The sequence below is a fragment of the Schistocerca serialis genome, chromosome 1, assembly GCF_023864345.2.
Source record: "Schistocerca serialis cubense isolate TAMUIC-IGC-003099 chromosome 1, iqSchSeri2.2, whole genome shotgun sequence".
Taxonomy (NCBI): Eukaryota; Metazoa; Arthropoda; class Insecta; order Orthoptera; family Acrididae; genus Schistocerca; species Schistocerca serialis.
In genome coordinates this window covers 250749222-250755947 of record NC_064638.1, presented here as the reverse complement: position 1 = coordinate 250755947, position 6726 = coordinate 250749222, and the positions used below count along the sequence as shown (strand labels likewise).

The 6726-nt window shown below is 46.3% G+C and overlaps 1 pseudogene; it reads right to left on the bottom strand.

The window, feature by feature from the left end:
• Nucleotides 1–3516: 3516 nt before the first annotated feature.
• LOC126429892 (5S ribosomal RNA) lies at nt 3517–3635 on the bottom strand (annotated as a pseudogene).
• Between the last annotated feature and the right edge of the window lie 3091 nt (nt 3636–6726).

Below are 6726 nucleotides of genomic sequence, written 5' to 3'. Positions count from 1 at the left end.
AACCATTTTTTTAACGGGCAGTAGTGTATTTCCAGGGAAAGTTGACGCCTTAGTTAATTAAATATTGCTTTGAGCTCTGATGATCCTTAATCAAAGCATTCTTGTCGTCTTCTTTGGATTTTATGGCTGACAGGAAATTTGCAGAGGCGAATGGCGCCCACTTTTGCAGATCCCTGTACACTGACATGCTTGCATCCTGCGTATGCATTGCGGCTGTCTGCTGAAGTGGCTATTGGGACATGTCCTTGAAGACGTATGCGTTAATAACCATCGGCAGTACTGCTGGCGGGTCGTTTCGTAAATCAGGGGGATCCGTTTGTGCTCGGTCGGCAGAGAGACTACGGCGGCGTAGTCTCGGGTACAAACTGCCGGCCGGCGTGTCCACAATGGCACCGCGACACGTGCACCCGATGGGCGCTGTCGAGGGCCTATTCAGTCTCGCCCAAACGCGGCGCGCATCGACCGCCGGACAGCTGTTTGGAGAACCTGGCCAGATATCGGATGCCTACTGGCTTCCGCCTCGCAATCCTACATGCCCATGTCCACGACGCTGTTTCTTCCTCCTCCCCGAGTACGCATCTGCAGGGCGTGTCTGAAACTCATGTTTTGTGAGACTATACTGTCCGAAACAGGCGAGATGTGTACCGCGCTATAATCAGTGATAGGGATGAGAGCTTCAGAGTTCATTGCTTGTCCTACTGCTGTGTGCTGCGTTTCTCTACAAAGGTAATGTACTGAGAGACCTTAACTTTACCCGGCGAATTGAATGTTCAAATAATTTACGGGTTTGCTGCCGGGTGACGTCGTCGACCACCGCCGGTATTTCGGCAGGAGCACACCCTGCCATTCTCAAAGCACAACTACAAGGAGGAAGCAATGTGCAAGGAAATTTAATACTTCGGTTCACAGAGGAGGCGATACTTTTGTTGTTTGGCCTCATGGTAGTGACATTTTTAAATCGGTTTTTGGAACACCGGAATTCAATCCACCCTAATATTCTGTTCACTATGGAGGTGGAAAAGAATGGATGCCTTCCCTTCCGCCGGCCCGGTGGTCTAGCGGTTCTAGGCGCTCAGTCCGGAACCGCGTGATTGCTACGGTCGCAGGTTCGAATCCTGCCTCGGGCATGGACGTGTGTGATGTCCTTAGGTTAGTTAGGTTTAAGTAGTTCTAAGTTCTAGGGGACTGATGACCACAGATGTTAAGTCCCATAGTGCTCAGAGCCATTTTAACCATTTGCCAGCCTTCCCTTCTTTGATGTGTTGGTCAGATTCTGCTTATAGAAAGCCTACTCACACTAACTTGTATCTGCGAGCTGATAGTTGTCACCATCCAGCTCAGCGTGGAGGAGTACTTCGTACCTTGGTTCGCAGGGCCCAAGTTATCTCAGACCCTGATAGTTTGGCAGATGAGCTATCACATCTCGAAGTCACCTTTCGTCAGAATGGTTATAGTGAGAGGCAGATCAAACGTGCGTTGCGCTATCAGCCTTCTGTGCAAACGGGTGAGTGACGATAGCAACGAATTGGCACCTAAGTCTACGGTCTTACGCAGGAAGCATTTACAACAGGATTGGCAGTATTTTGCGGAAATATGAAGTTGAAATGTGGTTGTCGACCACCTTCTAAGACTAAGGCTCTGTTGGCCTCCGTAAAAGCTGATCTTGTTTTGCGTAAGGCTGGTGTCTATCGTATTCCTTGCAGTTATCGCATGTCATATATTGGTCACACAATAAGGACTGTGGAAGACCGATATATTGAACATAAGCGTCACACTCACTTACAACAGCTGAGCAAATCCGCTGTTGTAGAACATTGCCTTGACACCGGTCAGCCGGCCGGAGTGGCCAAGCGGATCTACGCGCTATAGTCTGGAACTACGCGACCGCTACGGTCGCAGGTTCGAATCCTGCCTTGGGCATGGATGTGTGTGATGTCCTTAGGGTAGTTAGGTTTAAGTAGTTCTAAGTCTAGGGGACTGATGATATCAGATGTTAAGTCCCATAGTGCTCAGAGCCATTTGAACCATTTTTGACACAGGTCATCCAATGGAGTACAACAACACAGAGATTCTGGCTCCTGCCGAAAGATCGGCGGTGGTCGACGACGCCACCCGGCAGCAAACCCGTAACCTATTTGAACAAGTTAATGTACTGTTTATCTTACAGCTATTTCTGAGCGTTTTGTCGCACATTAAGGGGGTTTACTACCTTTGGCCCGAAGAAAAAACATGTTCTTTGGGAATTTGTTTCTCGGGATGTGTTATAGATATCAATGTCAAATTTGGTCAAAATGTTTATTGATATTTCCTCTACAAACTGAAATTTTTTCGATCGGAAATGTCGAAGAGAAAAGGCGAAAGTGCCGTCGGAACCAAACAAAATTTCGATGTAGACCTTCACGCGCGGTATGTCAGAGGTCAGCTGACGCGTCTGAAATCAAAATTTAGTATATTCTTTAGGAGTTATACCTCGCTCAAGTTATTTGGGCCATAGGAAACAAAATGGATGCCATTTGCAAAAAAATTGTTTTCTTCATTGATGTTTCGACTTCGTCGGCCAAGTAAAAATATTTATAGTTGATGGATCGGAATAAAAGTGGTACAACTCCTAGACAATTTAGTTATCTTCGTCGGAAACAAAGAATCATGCCAATCGGTTGAGTGGATTTAAAGGTACCATACCGCACGATAAAAAAAGAAGTCATTTCGAGAAAAACGCGTTTGAAGCTTTGACTACATTTAAGTGCAATATTATGCAACTTACGTTGAATCTGCTATTGCAGGTCCATAAACTAGTCCTTCCTCTTCCTCATAGAGGGCGTTCTGCTCGATCTGGGCCATCCTGCGCTGCTCCAGAGCCGCTCGAACGGCCGGTGACAAGCGGTTTTCGGCCGCTTGAATCCGGCGGTCGTCCGAATGCTTGGTGAACTGCGACGAATAGAGTCCCAGGGTGACGTCCATCATTGTCATGGTCTGTAGAATTGCTGAATACCCTTCGTCGAAGCTGCTCACTGCCAGGAAAGTCGCGATCTCCACAGTCTTCGCACAAGAATGCAAATGCTTCGGGGCTAACTTACAAACACACGCGTTCCAACTTTCATTTGAATTTTGTGTGTTTCCTCCCAAGCACCGATACGATAACTCGTCCTCCGAAAGAAACAAACTGGAGTGTGAAAAAGGCCGATTTCAGGCAGGTGCTTTTTTTTGTTCAACCGCGAATAACAAACATTTCCGCTCCGTATTCGGTAAAACCGTTTCAGGGGTAGATTCTATACACTTTCATGGACTGAAAAATGCAATTGGAGATAGTAAATGCACGCGGCCTTCAGGCCACAAGTGGCCCATCGGGACCATCCGACGGCTGTGTCATCCTCAGCTGTGGATGCGGATCGGAGGGGCGTCTGGCCAGCACACCGCTCTCCCGGTCGTTATGGTGGTTTTCTTTGACCGAAGCCGCTAATATTCGGTCGAGTAGCTCCTCAATTGGCATCACGAGGCTGAGTGCATCCCGAAAAATGGCAACAGCACATGGCGACACAGAAGGTCACCTCATCCAAGTGCCGTCCATGCCCGACAGGGCTTAACTTCGGTGATCTGACGGGAACCGGTGTATCCACTGCGGCAAGGCCGTTGCCAAAAGATAGTAAACCTCCCCTAAAAATATTTTAAAGCTTTGTATAAGACGTGCTGCAACACCACATGCCCAGGCGCAAATTAATTTCTCTCGTTACCACTGTATCTGGTGTAGTGATCTACACTGAGGCGACAAAAGTCGCGGGATAGCGACGTGCAGTTATACAGCTGGCGGTAGTATCGCGTACACAAGGTGTAAAAGACCAGTGCATTGGCAGAGCTGTCAGATGATTCATGCGAAAAGACCTCCGATGTGATTATGGCTGCACAATGGGAATTAGCAGTCTTTGAGCTCGTAATGGTAGTTGCAGCTAGACGTATGGGACATTGTCTTTCGGAAATCGTTAGCGAATTCAATTTTCCGAGATCCACAGTGTCAAGAGTGTTCCGAGAATACCAGTTTTCAGGCGTTACCTCTCACCAGACGCACCTAGTTCACTTAACGACCGAGAGCAGCGGTGTTTCGTAGGGTTTTGAGTGCTAACAGACAAGAAACACTGCCTGAAATAACCACAGAAATTAATGTGAGACCACGACGAACGTATCCGTTCGGACAGTGCGGCGAAATTCGGTGTTGATGGACTGCGACAGCAGACGACCGACGTGAGTGCCTTTCCTAACAGCACTTCGCCTGCAACGCCTCGCCTGCGTTCGTGACCATATCACTTGGACCATAGACGGCTGGAAATCCGTGGTCTGGTGAGATGAGTTTCGATTTCTGTTGGTAAGATTCTAGTATGGGGCAGATCTTACGAAGCCAAGGATCCAAGTTGTCAACAGCTACATATACATCTACAAGGATACTCTGCAAATCACACTTAAGTGAAACTTCCTGGCAGATTAAAACTGTGTGCGGGACCTAGACTCGAACTCGGGACCTTTGCCTTTCGCGGACAAGTGCTCTACCATCTGAGCTACCCAAGCACGAATAACACCCCGTCCCCACAGCTTTACTTCCACCAGTACCTCGTCTCCTATTTTCCAAACTTCACAGAAGCTCCCCTGCGAAACTGCAGAACTAGCGCTCCTGGAAGAAAGGATATTGCGGAGACATGGCTTAGCCACAGCCTAGGGGATGTTTCCAAAACGAGATTTTCACTCTAAAGCGGAGTGTGCGCTGGTATGAAACTTCCTGTCAGATTAAAACTGTGTGCCAGACCGAGACTCGAACTCGGGACCTTTTCCTTTCGGAGGCAAGTGCTCTACCACCTTCTTCCCATGCCATTCGTGTATAGAGAGCGGAGAGAATGACTGTTTAAAGGCCCGTAAGCGCATTACGAAAAGTTTACTCTTGGCTTCGCGATTCCTACGATAGCAACTTAAATTTGGTTCTTGAAAAATTGTAAGTAGGCTTTGAGGATAGCTTGCGTCTTTTGCGTCTGTCTTCAGGAGCCTGCAAGTTAAGTTTTTCATTATCTCTGTGACCCTTCTTTGTAAACCTTCGATTTCCTTGTTGGCCCTATCTGGTATCAGTTGCACACTTTTAAGCAACATTGTAGAACAGGTTACAGGGCTGTTCCGTAAGCCACTTCTTTGTAGACTGATTGTATGTTGCTAGTATCCTACTCTGTGACACCCATGTTTCAAAGGGACCTGTGACCCTTCTTTGTAAACCTTCGATTTCCTTGTTGGCCCTATCTGGTATCAGTTCCACACTTTTAAGCAACATTGTACAACAGGTTACAGGGCTGTTCCGTATGCCACTTCTTTGTAGACTGATTGTATGTTGCTAGTATCCGACGAATGACCTGAAGTCTGTCTCCTCCTTTATCAGTTATTGAGACTATGCGACCTTCCCATTTCACATCACTACAAATTATTACACCTAGCTATTTGTACGACTTTACTAATTGAAATTGTGACACGCTGACATTATAGTCATATGATACTACGTTTCTGAATATTTTTGAAGTGCACAAATTTACGTTTCTACACATTCCATACAATTTCCATTCTTTGCACAACTTTGAAATCATAATATGACTATTTGTCCAGCTTCTAATGGCTCTGAGCACTATGGGACTTAACATCTGAGGTCATCAGTCTCCTAGAACTTAGAACTACTCAAACCTAACTAACCTAAGGACATCACACACATCCAAGCCCGAGGCAAGATTCGAACCTGCGACCGTAGCGGTCGCGCGGTTCCAGACTGAAGCGCGTAGAACCGCTCGGCCACTTCGGCCGGCTCCAGCTTCTAAAAAATGGCTCTGAGCACTATGGGACTTAATTTCTGAGGTCATCAGTCCCCTAGAACTTAGAACTACTTAAACCTAACTAACCTAAGGACATCACACACATCCATGCCCGAGGCAGGATTCGAACCTGCGACCGTAGCGGTCACGCGGTTCCAAACTAAATGTCCAGTTTCTTTCAGACACTTCTTTATTATGTATAACTTCATCATCTGGGAAAAATGTGGAATCACTGTTAATAAATTCTGCAACATCATTAATGTACGACATGAACAGCAGGGGTTCCAGCACACTTCCGTGTAGCTCACTCGAGGTAACTTCATCTCTACATGACCCTCCATACAGGATAACATTTTGCGTCCTTTCTACTAACGAGGAACGCCTTGAGGATGAGATCGAAAGTTCAAAGTGTTGTGTTAATAATAATGATAGGAAAGTTATTAACTGCTAATGATTCTGCATGTGCATCGGCAAAGTGACAGAAAATGGGTGTCTATGAGGTGCAGAGGTCAACTTTAGAAGGGATGTATGTATTTCATTTCACAAACGGACATCGTCGATATTCGAGAAATGTTCGAAACAAATCATTAACTTCCACCATGAACACTTAATGAAAAATGCTGCGCCGTAGTGATCACAAAAGATTCGCATAGGCAAGATCGAAGGCAAACTCCTTGAGGGCTACAAACAGTACAGGGCGTTCAGTTACGTATCCACTCTTAAAGAATGCACAAAGAATCATATTGATATAACAGTGTGATGAGAACTGATGGAATGTGATGGCATTCAGCCCATTGCGAAACAGTCTGTCGGAGATAATCGTGAAACTGGCGTAATGAATTGCAGTGTTACACACTTTTCAGGAGTTCAGTTTGCTCTAAAGGAGTATGATTTTTAT